Raw genomic sequence first — 17542 nt, forward strand, 5'->3', positions numbered from 1 at the left:
ATGGACAATTTTGCCTGGCAGATGTAACTATATACAGTATATGCATATAATTGAAATATGGCAACAGGACGTAAGATTGAACAGATATGACATGATTAAGATGAGAAACAGAGTAATAGTGGGCCAATGACAGAGACCTGAGGCACTCCATAAATGGAATTGGGAAAGGTGGATATAAAATCTATAACTATACCTGATACACAATGCTTCGATTAAATTAGAAGCTGCAGTGATATGTAAAAGCAGTAGACACATTTGTTTTTGTCCTCTCACAGTTTTGGCCCTTTTAAAAAACGCCCGTTAAAATGTATAAAAGTAGTCAAAGGTCTCTTTTTTCTTTCAAGACTTTTACCGAGAAACAACATTTAGATAATAATCAGTTTCAGCATAAAAGCATTCCTGCACTCAAATCCTCTTCTCACACACAAATATAAGAGAGAATGAAAGACTTTCTTCTCTTCATTCAAAAATTTCTGAATCTCAACAGACAAACAGTCACAAAACTTTATAAACATATCTGAAAAAGGACCAGTTGGAAGGAAATAAGGGCGACACTTATATCTCTATAATCACAGGTACCGTACATATCGTTATGTTTCTGTTGCCTGTTGTCTGCTTAACAACTTAACTATTTTTTACGTGTGTGCGCCATGAAAACATCAATATGTGTCCTTGTCACGCGAGAGAACAGAGGATCGCAGTAAACAACATGTCAAAAGCAGCAGAGCGAGCAAGTAAGTGGCTGTGGCTAAGGAGGAAACACGCTAGCTGTTGAGCATGCTAAAGGTAAGGCTAGCTGAGTAGTTTTAGTAGTTAGGAGTAGGGCTAAGCTAATCTTTCGGTTGAAAGTCAAGGTTGCATAGTGGCTACATGAAGGATCATAGCGAAACATCGGTGAAGGGAGGTGCTCACTTGAAAACCCCAATGATGTGCCGCATAGTGCCTACTGCTGTTGGCTAGGTGTCTTCTTGTTGGTTGCCAGTTGGTAGCTAATGGCTAGCCTATTGACTGTTTTGGTTTTTCAGTTGGGCTGGGTTTCCAAATGTGTCTTGCCCCGACTTTTGGTACAAGGTTGAAGCGTTGGTTGAAATGAAATGTAGTCGCATGTGCCTTCACTTCTTACCCACTGTTGGCTAGGCTAGTTAGCTGGTGTCTTCTTGTTGGTTGCTAGCTGTTAACTGACTGCTAGCCTGCTGGTCGGTTTTTCAGTTGGACTAGGCTGTTTTGCCTCAGATCTTGGCACAAAGGATTGTAACATCTCATCCTGTGTAATAATTAATGCATAAACTCACCGCAGAAAATATACACAACTCTTCTCGTAAATATATAAAACATGCAAATGCCCAAATAAATTGGTGTTTTTGTGTAGAGTCAGACAAGCAGAGAGACGGACCATATTTACATAAACTGGGAACAGTTGCAGCGACTGTTTATCGCTTCCAACGATCCAGGTTTAACAAAGTTCCAAAGCAGGTGGAAATTGTACATGTCACTTAATTTAATAGGTTTGTAAAACAGAGATAGCCTGGAAGTCCACAATTACAAATCTTTTGTGGTGTAGAACTACTCTGTTGGGAACTGACTGTTCTCCTGCAAAGATTAGCCACTCCAATGAATAGCTTTAAGCAGACCTGCACACAATGGAGTTGATTTTGTTTATAACATAGTGGCCATCAGATATGCGAACTGTTTTGAGTCCACTATTGCATCTGATGTAAAAGATATTGACAGTAAAGAAAAAAACATCTGAATCATCCTGGATACGGATCTGGACACCTCTACTTTTTGGCCACTTTTGATCCCAACTCATTAGATCTGACTTTTAGCCATAAAATGTGTTTCCCTCCTGCTAGCTAAAACGCCTATGGTGATTATAAAAAGTCAAAACAGTAAAAAAGAAAAGGAAAAAAAAAAAGCTAACTAATTAGCTCAAACTTGCTGTAAAGCTTCTGTAAAAACATTACTGTTCAGCCTTCATCACAGATAACACCGTGTCAAAAAAAAAAAAAAAGGAAGCAGATGTAAAATGGTAAAATGTTTTCTGGGACTATTTTTATAACCAGATTTCGGTCAATTTAATATTTGAAGGGAAGAGGCTCAGAGAGGAGAGCGTTATAGATAGAGGGGCCCGGCAGCAGATGGACGCTGGAGAGAGACATTAGTCACACAACAATCAACTCTGACTACCGGGCGACTCCTCTGCGCCCCGGGTACCCCTCCTCTGTGTGTCCCTCTGTCACCAGGCAGGCTAAGGCCACTCCAGCCAGGACAGCCGGCTTCACGGTGTCAGTGCCAGCCCTCGGGAGAACACACACGGGGCATCCAGCCACAATCCTGCAGCTGCCTTGGACCCTCATGTCCTCCCTCTGCGTCGCCCCCCGTCCCTCCTCTTTTCACTTCTGTCCTACAGCTCTCCCTCGCTTCCACCAGGAGCCAGCTACATGTATGTGTTGGCGAGCAAGCTTAACCGCCCCCCCACACACACACACCTCCCTCCCTCCCCCCCCCAACCCCTCTCTAAACGCGTGTATATGTCGTTTGTCATGTGTTGCCGTTGGAGTTGCTGTGCTATCGCTGGCCTGTCAGTTCCTTTCATTCTTCTACTGGATCACTCGACGGCATCTGTTTCAACTGCTTCCAACACACATTTGCACACACACTCAAACACACACACAGGATTTTTTTACACAACAGGATTTTCTCCTAATCCTCAAAGCAAACATTGTTCCACTTTACAGCGTCTTGCCATGTTTTTAATGTCGCTGCCCAAACAGAATTATTCTTTCTTTATGTTTTTACATCAAGGACCGCGTGCAGGATTCTTTATATTATGTGCAAATGCGACGGAGCGGGTTCGTCATTTATCTTAGCAGCCTCCGCAGTAGACAAGGTTCACAAGGTAAGATCGTTCAAGAGCGCCTCATGTTATTCAAAGAGTCTAGAGTGTATTAAAGTATATGATTACAGTCAGGCCCTGAGCTCCGCACTGAAACCTTTAAAGTTTAATAAATATAAAAACAGAGTTCTTGTTCCTCTTGTTATATACTAACTTTTCAGCTGGAGAGATTCAACAGGGAGATGGGAAAATCACAATGTATGTTGAACTGATTTTTACCGTTTGATATGAAAAGCTGTTTGTAATGATTTGTGATGAACTTTTAATGCTGAATTTAATGCTGACTGCATGACAAAGCTAGTTTTGCATCAGTTTTGTGTCCAACATGCAACACATGATTTGTTACTGTGATCAAAATTCACAATCAAAACATGGGAACATGCTTTGAAATGCTAGATATCAATTTCCCGATCCAGTTTTTGGCCCCTTGATCCAATATCGATCCAATCCAACAAATTTCCTGTCCTGCAGACTCCCAAAGTCTCTTTTCCTTGTACTCTCCTAGAGGAGTGATGTGGAGAGAGGAGCTCGCTTGTTGTTTGGGTGCAGCCTTTGCCTGAGTGGACTCCATGGATTTTGTTTTATGGCAGGCCTAAAAAAACAAACAACTACAGAAGACCAGGCTTGGCTGGAAGTCCTTGCCGTTGCGGTCCAATCATCTTTAAAGATGCACAGATCGGCCTCCGACACCAATCGGGACGTCCCCCACTTGAACACTCATCGCAGAATATTTGTAATCGTGGTCAAACTCTCTACACACTGGTTTTATGGTGCACACAGAACAACACCGTTGCAACATTGCTGTTGCATTTAAACACACAGCAAAGACCACAACCAGCACCTGTGTTTGAGGAAGTTACTCTTCGTACCAGCAAGTGGCAGTAGTCTGTATTCGTTATTTAAAAAGTAGAAAAAGGATAAAGGGGTTAGGGCTAAAGGGGAAGAAGGGGTTAGGGCTAACCCTAACCCTAACCCTAGGACAGGCCAGGATGAGCTACAACCTGTCGTATAGAGCTGGTCCCTCCTTTAAGCACTGGTTCTTCAAGCTGAACAACCAACCGCAGAGATCTCTCTGCAACGCCAATAGAACAACCAGCTGAAAAGCCTCTGACTCCAAAAAAACCAGAACCACAGCAACTTTAGCTTTTGTGCCGCTGCTTTTATACTGGTACAAAACCAAGAGCTTTAAACACTGGGGGAAAAAAAAAGATGTAAAACAATCCAGAAGCACATTCAGAGTTCACATCCAGACTGCAGCCAATGCAAAGCATCTCAAACTGGACCCTTGTGACTCTCCCAGTTGATACTATCTGCTAAACACTTGAACTCCCATCACCCTCACGTCAACAGAGAACTCTACACGTCTATAGAGGAGGACTTTCATCACTCTTTTCAACTTTAAGGATCTGCTATGGACCGTGTCTGGGAGATTCGCTGCGCTTCACACACATATTAAGAGTCTTCAGGCAGGAAGAGCTCCACAAGATGACGTCTCAGGAGGACACACGTCCTTGTATCCTCAGCGCATTCATACCTCTGTGTAGTGGTATCTACTCATGAGACAGTGCTGCTGCTGTGAAACGCAGGGCCAAATGTAAATAGAGGTCAACAAGAGAAGGAGAAGAGGAGGAGGAAGAAGAAACGCTTTCTCAGAAACAATTTCCACCAGCTGTGGCTAAGTGCGCCTTTAATCTCGACCGAGCGTGAAGCTCAATGCGGGATGGAGGACTTCAGATAAAGTGTTTCAGGGAACAGCTGCCATCAGATACCGTGCACTGAATATTAGTCAGCAAAGAGCATCGCGCTGCTCACATTTGTTATGACACAAATACTGAAACGTGTTTCTGAAGCGGGAGCCGTGTTTTTTTTTTTCCACCAATGCCGTGTTTTGTTTTTTTTTTTTTTTAAAGCTTGCACGAATACTTTCTCAGGCAGACTTCACTACTTTGTTCTCTACTCTATTCCTCAGGATCTTTGTCTCTACATTCACATTTTATAGTTTAGACTGAAGCATATAAAGAAACAAGGAGCACATTTAAATATTAAAATGGTTGCTAAGGTTTGGTCAACTCTCAACATTTCATCGTATATATTTTTTTGCACGTTCCTTCTTATCTCCCTACTTCAAACTTAGCACTAACACTATAAAAGGTGGTGGAAAGATTGTAACAAGCTGTAAGTTTCTATGAATAAAACTCTAAGGATGGAGGTGGATGGTAAGTATAATATCAATTATACCGTACACTGAATATTAGTTGATGAAGAGCATCAGGTCGCTAATATTCACGATGCTGCACAATAGTGACCCGTGTTTCTTCGAAGTTCTAAAGCTGGAGTTTTTGTTTCCGAGCGTCGTGTTTTTGCACGAATACTTCCCACGCAGACGTCACCACCTCGTTCTCTACCACCAATTCCTCATGATCCACGTCTCTGAATTCACATTTTATGTCAGGTGGTCACGATTTTCAATGAATGCTTCACTGATAAGTTCAGTTCGTACAATACCGGGGGAAGAAAGAAAGAAAAACCACCTCATCAAAGTCTGAGTTGGTTTGATTAGTTCTGACCTGATTTCATGTTAAAAAAAAAACAAAAAAAACAAAGACAGATATTCATCGGGCCGAATAAAAAAGCGGCGTCGGTGAAAAGAAACCAGCAAAAGCTTCTTTTATTTTTCCTCAGGAGCTAATACACACTTGAGAAAGGCAGAAAGTGAGGGAGACAGAGAGACTTGCTTTATGAGTGGTGAAGAGGCTGTGATTCACAGCATGCGCTCCTCATTATTTCACCATCGCTTCTCAACAGAAGCATTACCATTTATGCACACACACAGTAATTGGTCGCAGATTGCACACTGATACAGTGAAGTGCTTATTTCCTTCTGGAAATGTGATGGTAAAAAGGTTTAGCTAGCAGCTCATCTCCCTGCTCGCCCCTAGTCCTCTTGGGCCGGTGGGTGCTGAGTTAGTCTTGAGTTGTTATCCAGTGTCTTCCTGGGAGGTTGGGGTGATGTTGGGAGGGGGGGTCGGGGGGTTGATGTCACATGTCTTATGTGACACACACGCTCGCTCGCACACAAGAAAGAAGGAGCGGCCTGGGGAGGTTACAGCAATACTAACACCATTTAATAAGTGTGAATACAGGAGCATTGTGCGGAGAGAGAGGAGTCACGTGTTTTTGTGTGCGTGTGTGTCTGTGTGTTTTTGCGTGTGTCGAGTCTTATCCCACACCTTGCAGAGCAACACTGCACGGCTGCATGAATGTGAAAGGAGTACAGTGACCTCCATCCATCCACCTCGGTGCTAAAATTACATCCTCTATCTCTTTCCCTCTCATCTACACGCACCTTCACTCAGAAAATGAATTTGCCCCCTGAACCAGCCCCCCTCTCCCCCAATCTGTGGTCCATTAAAACTTTCGTCTGCGCTTTATTTAGACAGATGCAGGTTAGGAGGCAGAGAGTGCGGTGGTGGCGGTCACGACTACACGACTAGCGGCTTTATAAGTAGACTCTTGGTTTTTTGTTTTGTTTTTTGCTTCTGTCTCCAGCCTCTAACTGAGATTCATGGACGACAAAAGAACAGACAGACACTGAGAGTGAGCAGATGTAGAAATAAAAAAAAAGGTGTTCCATGTGTGTCTTTCCTTCAGATTCCATGAAAGCATATTCCTGGATTTTGTTGGCCCTAGCTTTGGGACCATCTCAACTAGTCGTTCCAGTCCAAACAAGAACTGCCCTTTTTTTGAAATTTCTCTCAGTTTGTTCTCGGTACATCAGAAAGTGGAAGTGGGCTATTGCAGAAAAGCAGAAACGCTAGCAGCCACTCAGATGCAGATGCAGTTTGATCTGCATGCCGTGTGTGGGTGCTTTCTGAATGAACGCCGTGATCCGACGGAAGCGGCCGTCAAAGTGATTGACCAACATGCGAAAATATTAAGAAAACTGCGTCCCCATCTTGTCACTCATTTCCCACAATGCTTAGCGCGTGTCATGTATGCTGGAGAGGGATTGTCCTATGAGGACTTCCCCGCAGTTCGACACCTGAGTGATAAGTATAAATGAACCTGACCAGAACGAACTTTGAAACAAGATATGCGACAGTCCACATGTCAAAGCTGAGCTGGCTTCAAATGTTTTCAACAAAACGATGACATCTCAACTAATTACATGTTGTAGGATGAGTAAAATTTGAAATGATGTCAACGAGTATGGAAAAATAACTTTTGTCTGTGAACATAAGGTGAGTACTTAAGGCTGTGTATCCTTCACATGCCCGAAAAAAAAACTTTTAAAAAAGAGAAAATCTCAAGACTCCTCAAAAAATAAATAATAATCTAAAGAAAGGTTGGTTTTCTGCAGATAAAATCAATCCTTGGATTTATTAAAAGCAATCACAAAGCAAAGCTAAGTGCACAGCTAAGCTTAAAGGTAACTAGTAGCCCCTATAGCTCCATGCACAGGTGTACTATAGCAAGAGAAAAGCAGAAAGATTCAAGTGGAATTCATGCCAATTCCGTTTTAAAGAGCTTAAAGTGATTTATCTCGGAGCACAGGGTCACCCAAGGCTGCATCAGGCAAAGAAATGAGCACATCAAACCGAGTAAAGCTACATTTAGTTAATTGTGATGTATTCAAAGTTTAATATGCAAGAGGAGAACATCTCTGAACAGTCGTGCTGATTCTAATGGACGATTTGGATTCTTTGTAAAACTTCCTGTTGCTGTTAATGGCAGAAAGTCACCTGAATCACCACGAAATGTCACAAGCTCTAAGACGAGTAGATGCCTCGGCTTCAATTAAGCAATCTGCTTTTTTAATAATTTATCACGCTTCTAACAGACAACAGAACAGAACAAACAGGAGAAAGTCTTTGGCATAGGCAAAAAAAATGAACAGGACAACAGAGAAAGGTTTTCCCAGATAGAAAGAGGGAGGTGTTTATCATGTCAATTCCTCCAGCCGGGAAAGTACACAAGAAGTAGTTGTAATGTAGACTTCCTGCTTCCTGCTGAGGTCAGGAAACACGAGGGGTTGATTCAGGCTTCCCATGGAGGGTTAGTCGCTCTCATTCATTTAACAGCCTGCTGCTAAAAACCCTGAAAGACTCAGAGAACCCATGTTCGTGCTAATACAGAACATTCTTCAGAAATTTTCAGAAATCTCTTCTTTTTTTGTGGAAACTGGCTAAACCGACTAATTAACATCAAACTGACAGTGGGCAAGCATAAGGAGATCTTTACTGTCTCCGAAATCGTGTTTTAATGACCTCTGTTAGTACCAAATAAAAGAACCTGCGGTTTATTTATGTTTGTATATTAACTTTGCAAAATTTGAAAAAAGGATGTGAAATATTTTAAATGGTTCAAAAAGCGTATTTCAAAGTATTTCAAAAAAAAAGGAAGTAAAATCTTTTTTTAACAAGGTTTAAAAAGCGGTTTGTGAAGAGACGATATTTATTTATACCACAGTGTAAAAGTAAAAGGAACCGACGAGTCCTTCCCAATTTCTTGCCATCTTTTTCTTCATTTGATTTTACTTGAATTCCCACTGGGACTTTAACTGTAGCGATCGAAGCTTAGCATGGGACAATCTTCACGGCCCCCTGGGATGAAACTAAGTTTTTAACTCCTTCTGTTAGTAAAAAAAGACCAAATAAAAGAATGTGCGCCTCATTTACGCATTTTCACATTCATGGGCTTTAAAAAGAAGTTTGCAAAAGTCTGGAGTCGAATAGAAAATAAAAGCAGCGAATGTATTTTTGTCACAGTTTCTCTGCATCTTCCCGCTGTCACATCGACAAATAAGATTATCATTATCTTCACAGTCTGATAAAACCACGTCCTTCTGTTAGTAGAAGACCTAATAAAACAAAACATGTTTCTTACTTATTTCTGTTTTTACATTTTAAAATAAAATATGCACTTTCTCCGACATTGGTCGAAGACACTTGGAAAAAAATTGCCAAATAAAGTTAAAAAATAAAACGCTGTTTTGAAAGCAATAAAAAGGAAAGTGTGAAGAGAATAAATTATATTCAGTTATATTAAACACTCCAACCTTACACTGTAACGACTCATTTTTAAATACTTTTATAACTCCACATCTACATTATGCCATTATCACCTTAAATTCATGAGAAATGAATGTGCACAACTAGACTTCCTTCGCACAAAACTGCATTATCAGTTAAAAACCCCTCTGGGATTCGCAACCTGCAGATTCCCTCTTAGTTTATGATAGGCTGCTGCTGTGGCAGTAATATCTATTTTAAACACATATTGGAAAAGTATTTCTGTACACGTGTCTTACAAATAAATGAAGTAATGTGATAAGAGCTTTGAGTAAAACTTCTCGTGTCTTGTCCTTTATGCTCAGTGTAGATTAACGTGGCTTTGTGACACTTCATGGAGCCATGTGTGAGCTAAATGACTCATTGCTTCCTCTTCACTAAGTTGCTGCAGTGGTTGAATACAATCTCGGCAGCAAAAAGACCAAAAGACCTCAAAAGACCAAAACACTGGTTGCAGCACAAAGACTATAGCCAACATCCAGCTGGTACATATGTAGTATGTATGCATAAGTGAAATGGGAAATGGGAAGCGCTAATTTTAGCTGGGAGGCTAAGAAGCTAGGAAGAGCTACTATTAGCTGGAAAGCTAGGAAGAGCTGCTACTGACTGGGAGGCTAGGAAGATAGTTACCATTAGCTAGGGGGCTAGGAAGCTAGGAAGAGCTTCTCCTGAATCCTGATCAGTTGTTTTGCAGTTTAGTCCTTCTCGATGACAGAGATATAAAACAAGAAGAGCCTTCTGTATGACCTTTGAACTTTTGTCTACTTTCACCACTTCCCGTCTCTCTCCAAGCAAAACAGCCAATCAAAGGGATCTCTCTCATCGACACATTTCACCACCGACTAAAGGTCCCACTACAGCCGGTCGCTCACTGACGGCCTTACACCGGAAAAAGGCAAATTATCAAAGGCCTTCAGACGTGAAAGAGACAACGTTTTCAAAGGAAGCCGGCGACACGAAGCGCCGAGATGACGCCAAACACTTGACACATATGTTGAAATGGGTTCAAGTTTTTTGGTTTTATTTGTCTCTCCACTGATGCAGCGACACGCCAACCAGTTTCACCTGTTCTCATGTTATGTATGCACTCAATGTCCAACCCAACATTCCCATAATGCACAATGACGTCATCAACCAATGTGGATTTTGTAACCTTGACATAAACAAAAAAAATAAAAAATAAAAACGCCCCAAAAAATAATATAGCCTCTTTAAAAAAGTGAAAACGTAAGAGGAAAAGTTGGTTTTCTGCACAGAGAATGAATCCTCGGATGAATTAAAACCCACCACAAAGCAAAACTTAGTGGAGTGCTAAGGCTAAAAGTAACTTTAGCTAAATAGCAGCCACTGTAGCCACATGTGAACGTGACTATCGCAAAACAAAAGCATAAAAATTAAAATTTAAGGAAGGGAAAATCTATTCGAGAATCTCACAACATGTTGCAGGATCTCCTGTTCGGTCGTGGTTTCTTATCTTAATGCATCATTGTGTGAGTTTGTCCATTCCCAGATAATATCATTGAAGATTACGTATGAATTTGCATTAATGTGAAACACAGTGGAGACAGAGAGAGAGAGATGAGGAGCCCGACCAGTCAAGACAAGCCAGCACAGGCTCCAGCGGCCTCCTGCAGCCACAAACCTGCCCCCCTGCAACACCCTCGATCCCACCCCACCCCACCCAGGAGGACGCCTATTGTTCCCCCCATCTCCTAAACAAAGCCTGCCCCCACCACCACCGCCACAACCCCCCTCCAAAACCAACCCGCCCTGTCTCCACCCTTTAGCCCCCACCTACACAACACACTCTCGGCATTGTTGCTCTAATAAACCGGCTCCCTAAATTTCATTACATACTCGGGCCCCCACCTCGACCACCTCCTTCTCCTTCTTTTACAGTTTATAATCCCCTCGGCTGAATATATCCCTCTGTGTCCAAGTGCATGCATTAATTTTTTTCTTTTTTTTTTAGGGAAAATGAGAATTTGAGAAAATATAACCAACACCACTTTATTTTACGGTATCACCTGTTGATTCATCCGGACGTCTTTTAAATAAAAACACACGCATGCTGCTGACTGGAAATGAACAAAGTGTCTGAAGATTACAGCTCCTAATCTCTTATAAAAAAAAAAAATCTGTGTGCCGGATTTTGCCCTCCCGTCTGGAAATAAGGCAACAGATGAAAACAGCGAGGAGGGCGGCAGCGAGCGGCCCGGCGCTCCAACTCCGACCATATTGCAGCAGCATTGGTCCGTGGAGGAGACGAACAAACATACACACACACACACACACACACACACACACACAAGAACATACGCACATACACTGCGGTTGTGACTAAAGCACACAGAGGCCATATGGTGCGTCCTCATCCACTGACGCCTGTTGCTGCTGTTGCTGCTGCTACTGCTGCTGCTGCAACAATAGGCCTGGCCTGGACAGCAAGAGGCAAACACACACACACAAATGTACACACACACACACACACACACCAAATGGTCGTTAGTCAGTCAGTCTGCGTTGCTTAGGCCCAGAACAAACGCCTGGATTTGCATTCTGCACCTCCCTCCCTGCCTCCCTCCCTTCGCCCCCCCACACTTCCCTGGTCTCTACAGGTGCACGGAGCACTCAAAACAGATGTCAACGGACTGGAGAGGGAGAGGCACGGGTGAGTGTGGGGGAGAAGGGGAGAGGAAAGTGGAGCCTGTTTGCCCAGAGTGACTGACAAAGCTTTGTACACTCGCAGGCCTAGACACAGGGAAGACAATGACACACATATGCCTCTCCTTCCTCCCGTATTCCCTCCAGACCGCCTGTTTTAAGACTCTTTAAATAAAGAACAAACAACCAAGGAGAATAGGAAGCGTGATTTGCCCGCGGGTATATATATATATATATATATATATATATATATATATATATATATATATTTTACAAAATAAAAAAACTAATCTATGTCAGTGTCACCACAAGTGCCAGAAACTAAATATTTAGGACGTCGGTTTTACTCTTCCTGACATTCAAACAGCTGGAAAAACACACTGATCTTTTTTCCCCCCCCAACGATAACTCCGGTGGCACCGGAACCAATAAACAGATGGGCACACAATCAGAAACTATGATTAGTAATTAAGATTTCTGAGTTTCATACGAACTAAGCGAGACACTCGGCACGTTTCACTGCAGGAAAACGAATAAATAAATTTAAATTGATCGTCAAAGTAGTATTTTGAAATTCAAAGTGAAAATCTCATTTAGCAACCACCAACTCTTAATGGAGAGGGAGCCCAAACTGTTATTGCCTGAATCCAGCTCCTTTCATCCAACACACCCCTCCCAGCATTTGACAGACGGATCCCTGTTACAGAATTAATGCATCCACTATGTTTTCATCCTACAGCCTGTAATTTTCCTCCAATAATTACATTGTGGTTCGGGGGCCCGCGTTGCCACACATCTCTAAGCTATAAAAGGGGACAAGAGCAGGCCTTTAATCAATATTTAAAAAGGAAGTGCCAACTCTTAGCTGGTGTGAAGCTGCCGATAGAGGAGGAAGGTTTGAAAGGCTCCACGCGCACGTCTTCATATAAGAAATGTATTATTTACTTGTTATTGTTTTAAAATCAAGGAACTATACGTGATATAAGACATTCAGTGAAACATGTGTCAGCGAGATCAGATGGAAAAGCTCCGATTAGGATGTTAAATAAATAAATAAATAAATAAAATGAGTTTTAACCCTTTGAGTCCACGGACCCGTGACTTCAGGTTCTCACTGAGCATATAATGCGCTCTTTCCTGAGGGTAAACACCGGTTGTGTGCACGTCCTCAGCCCCGTGGCCTGCTCCTCTGACTGGAGCCTGGCTGTTGTGGGAGAAAAAAACCCCGCCGATGCAACAAGTCCCCCCATTCACTCCCAGCTTTGTTAAGCTGCCTCCCGGCGACGCAGCGAGCACATTTCTTCTTTTATTTTATATCGTTCTCGCCTTAGACACGGGTCAACGCGTGACTCCCTCAACTCCGCTGGACGATCGTGCAACGCGTATATCCTGCCTTCTTTGGAAAGAAGTGACAGATTTGGGGTTTTGGTGTCGGGAGAAAGGAATAAAACTGTGGTGAAAGCGACATCCTTCCCTCTGAAGCGGAACCCGGGGAAGGACTAATAAGCTTGTTAGACTTGTTTAACATCTATGATGCGAGTATTTGTGCAGATAAAGGCGCGATTTCGCCGGGACTGTGAGAAATTTCAGCTTCGGAGATCACTTCGGGGTTTTTTTCTTTCAGAAACAAGCGAATCGTCCGGGGGCTTTCAGACGCGCAGGCTACAGGCTGAGTGGTGACGCTGGTGGTGGGGGACTCCTCCTAGGGAACTTACCTCGATTCATACGCCTCTTCATGGATTAATTCCCACACTTTTCCACGGATCCGAGTCGCCACGGCACCGGGAAGCCCTTCGCCAACTCCTGGGTTCGCTCTCGGTTTTGGTTTGATGAAGGGAATCGGGCGCGCTGAGTGCGTAAAATGCGCAGCGTCTCTCCAAGGATGCGAAATATGCGCGGAATGGGAGCAGGAATGAAATGAACGCGGTGGACTGAGTTGAACGGGGCGGGGTGAGAGGGACTGGCGTCACCCTCGATGGATGAAACTGAGTGAGTGAGTGAGAGATGGGAGGAAGGGTGGAGAAAAAAAAGAGAAAGAGAGGGAGGGAGGGGAGGGGGGAGAGGGAGAGGGGGAAGGGGCCGGACTGTATGGGCTGCGTTCAACAACAAAAGAAAAGAGTGGAGCGCCCAAACTCTATTCAGTGGAGGAGGGTCGAGATAAAACGCGGTCTGCTGTGTTTGGCACGAATCAGATAAGGTGGAGTAAAAGAAAAAAAAAACAATTCTGACAACAGCTTTTAACAAGTCGTTTAAAGTTTTAAAGTTTAGACCCAAAAAATCTTGAAAACCCACCAAAGTATCAGACTTTTTATGACATAACACTTCCCTTTTTCCTTTTCCTACAATTAAAACTCTAATTTATATAATTAAATTAATAAAGTATCTATCTATCAACTACAAACGTTATTCTGTCTTAGTATATGACCCCATATTTGAGACTGACATAGATTTTTCCAGCTATTTGGAGAAGAGAAAAAAAGCTATTGTGTTTATGCTGGTTTATTGTGGCCAGATTGGCTGCAGTTCAGCAGAAACTTCCATAGTCTCACGGTCAATAATATTTCAGTGTAAATAACATGTTGAAGGGTTTTTGTGATTCTTTGTGCATGTTATCTCCAACAAAATGCAGTTTAACTGAACCCTGGTCCTTTTATTTCCTTGCACATAAGACGGCTATATACACAGATACTCTTTATATAATAATAATAATTAGTTATAGATGTTTTTTTTTCCATGAACTGTTGTAACATCTGTGACATGTCCAGGATTAAATTCAAAGCTGCAGCATCAGGAAATAGATGAAATAAAACCGGTTTCAAGAAACAACAAAGCATAGAAATTATTTTGCAAGAGGAGCCGCATTTTTCTTTTTGCTTTTTTTTTGTAATGTGAACTCCTGGTTATACTTCTGTAAAAGTATAGTGAGTAAGTGGAAAAACCTCTAAAAAATTAAGTTGCGCACGAAAGTTTCATGCTCACTTGACATATAAAAGCATTTTCCAAATCGGATCTGACGTGGCGAGCAGACCGCTCTGCCATGGTTCAGGGTCAAACAAGCCGAGAGAAGAACATAAATGTTCATCTTGGTCTGAAATCTAACGTCTGTTATTCGTTTATAATCTCTAATGCAAAAGAAGATAAAACCCGTTTTAGTTAAACCACAAAACAAGACAAATTTGCAAATTATAGACGAAGCGAACTTTTTTTTCTATTTACTTTATTTTTACTATTCGATATTTTTATTTCAAAACGAGTGAAAGGTTCACAGCAAGTTATTTTCAGTTTTCTTTGAGGTTTTCAATGGCCTACACGCTGTGGTGTTTGACCTGTTCCCTGAGCCGCGTCCTAGAAATGTTATGTTTCTGCTGACTGACAGATTTATGAACAAGTTTCATTCATGGAAACAGACAGCTGGAACAAACCACCAAGCAGACAGGCAGGCACAGGCCTGACGTCTAAGTTAGCAGAGCATTAAGAGGTGGTGGATGTCAGTAATACATTTACATTTTAGGGGCCTTCACATTTCCCTAAAGGCCCTGCAAGGCTGCTGGGGACCCCAATTTTAGCACCCGCTGCTCTAACTTAAAAAAAAAAAAAATCTCTGTCTCTCTCTCTGATCTCTGAATGTAGCAAGCAGCCTCCTCTGCCTCATAAAGGAGTTGTTGTTTACTACTAAGCTCTGCCTGTCTCAGGTTTCATCCCCTCAGGCTCTGCCGGCTGGACTGTCATCTCCCCAGAGGGAGGGGCTGTGACATAAAACAAACAGAGATATGCCAGGGTCACAGCGCAGAACACCTAGTGCAACCCGACACCACAGCCGAGCCGAGCCAGGTCAGCCGGCTGACTAGCATTCCTCACAGCAGCGTGGCTGTGTTTGTGTGTGTACAAGGGAGAAAAAAAAAAAAGTCTCCCAGACTCATGCAAACATACCGGCACACAGCTGACTCACATGTGGACCGAGAGGAGGCTGTTTCTACAACGTCTCAGCGGAGGCCCGCCGTGTTTCATTCCCAGACTCGGAGCAGTGCAAACTGAGAAGCAGGCAATAAAAACATTCAACCCGACAACCTTTAGGCCAACAGCCTGGCCCCAAGTCTGACCTCACCTGGTTTCCTCGTGTTTTATAAACGTTGTTCTGGAAAGAACTGGCTCAAGAAAAGAAAATCAGAATATCATATAATGTATACCCTGATCAGCCACAACATTATGGCCAATGACAGAAGAAGTAAATAACATTGACCATCTTGTGACAGTTCAGTGTTCTGCTGGGAAACTTTTGGACCTGGTATTTAGAGACCAGACCAGGCACCTCCACCCCATAGCAATGACACCCCTTGATGGCAGCATCCATCCTAAGCAGGATACAGCCTGACACAGACGCACACGAAAAGTGTTTAGGAACAACTCAAAAAACCTGGCCTCCAAATTCACTACATCCCAAACTGGTGAAGTATCTGATGGATGATCCGCAGAGACCCCGCCCCTCAACACATAGGACCCCCAAAGACCCCCCACTAACAACATAAACATCCTGTTACCAGACACCACAGGACACCCTCAGAAGGCCCATGTCCATTCTCTGATGAGTCACAACTGTTTTGGAGGCACAAGGGAGGCCTACACAATATTAGGAAGGTGATCATAATGTTATGCCTGATCGCTGCGTACTGCTGGTGATGGAAAATCTTAGATGTAGGATAAAAATGAGGTAAGAATGCTTCACAAAAGACTGGGAATAATGGCTATAAACAACAACATGGATTTATTTAGAAGAACATAATCATTCATTGTTGCAATCTTCGCATTGTATTTGATTCTCATCTATTGAAACATGGTCAGATTGGGTTTGTTCTTTATACTGACTGCGAGCTCTATCCAACACTGTTGCCAAAATAAATTTCAAAAAAAGAAAAAAAAAAGAAAAAGAGCAAGTCAGCTTTGGTCTGCTTAGATTTAAATATGAACAGAATAAGACTCGAATCGTGCCTCAGTTCTAGTCAGAGTAGCAGAAGCAGAAAAATCCCACTGTCACTCCCTAAAAGCTCTCTAAGATGCTAAATATAATCTTGCTGCGTTGCGCTTTAGGCTTTAACTAGGACCTTCTAATCTGCACATCCATCTCAATCTGTCTATAATTTCATATTTTGGTCTCCTCCGAGCTCCAAATGACAGGGAGAAAATAAAGATGGAGCGCAGTGTGTCGCCGATGACGGACACAAAATGTCAGGAAGAGGACTCCCCACTCCCCACCCCACTCCACTACACACCACTTGTGATCTATGTACAGTAAATAATGAGGGTGTGGAGTGTGACCAGATTTATGTGAGCTCAGTTTTTAGATGACAATTGTGCGCTCACTCCCAACATCATCGTGTGAACCTGTTCAGCAAATCTCACTGTCGACTCAATCAGAGAAATTACTTGGAGAACTAACACAGGCCGACATGTCTGAAACAATATGTCACGTAATATCTTTCATTACAACATTTTGTAAAAAGTGTCCCATCCCACATTGAACTAAAAGTTGCAGCTGTCCAGGATGAATCAAGACAAAAGTGAAGCTCAGCGTGGTGTCTCTGGTGGTCGCCATCTTGGCTTTGCCTGACTCCACATAAAACCCGGCTAATTAAAAACAAAGTGGTTAAAGAAGTGGAGGACAAGTGAAGCAGCTAGCAACACCGATGCTACAGTAAGTAAAGTGTTAGGGTTAGGGGTTAGTGGATTTATTAAAGCTGTTTTAGTAAAACTGAAGTGAAACAGATTAAAAATGTCAAAACAATTACCTGTAAGATACTAAAATGGTCCACAAATATCCATGGGGTCATCATCATGAACATTGTTACACATTGTTATCACTGATTTCTATACAAGTGGACAAATCCTTCATGAAGTCCCCTATTTGTTTCCTAAA

General features: G+C 42.5%; 1 protein-coding gene across 1 annotated transcript in view; it reads right to left on the reverse strand.

Moving 5' to 3' along the window:
- The window catches only part of tead1a (TEA domain family member 1a), a 39523-nt gene extending 25892 nt beyond the window's left edge, over window positions 1-13631 (reverse strand). Inside the window, exon 1 of the mRNA XM_047596768.1 lies at window positions 13347-13631. The gene's annotated coding sequence lies outside the window, so the exon portion shown is untranslated. The remainder of the gene's footprint in view (window positions 1-13346) is intronic.
- Between the last annotated feature and the right edge of the window lie 3911 nt (window positions 13632-17542).

This window comes from Mugil cephalus, chromosome 10 (assembly GCF_022458985.1).
Source record: "Mugil cephalus isolate CIBA_MC_2020 chromosome 10, CIBA_Mcephalus_1.1, whole genome shotgun sequence".
Lineage (NCBI taxonomy): Eukaryota > Metazoa > Chordata > Actinopteri > Mugiliformes > Mugilidae > Mugil > Mugil cephalus.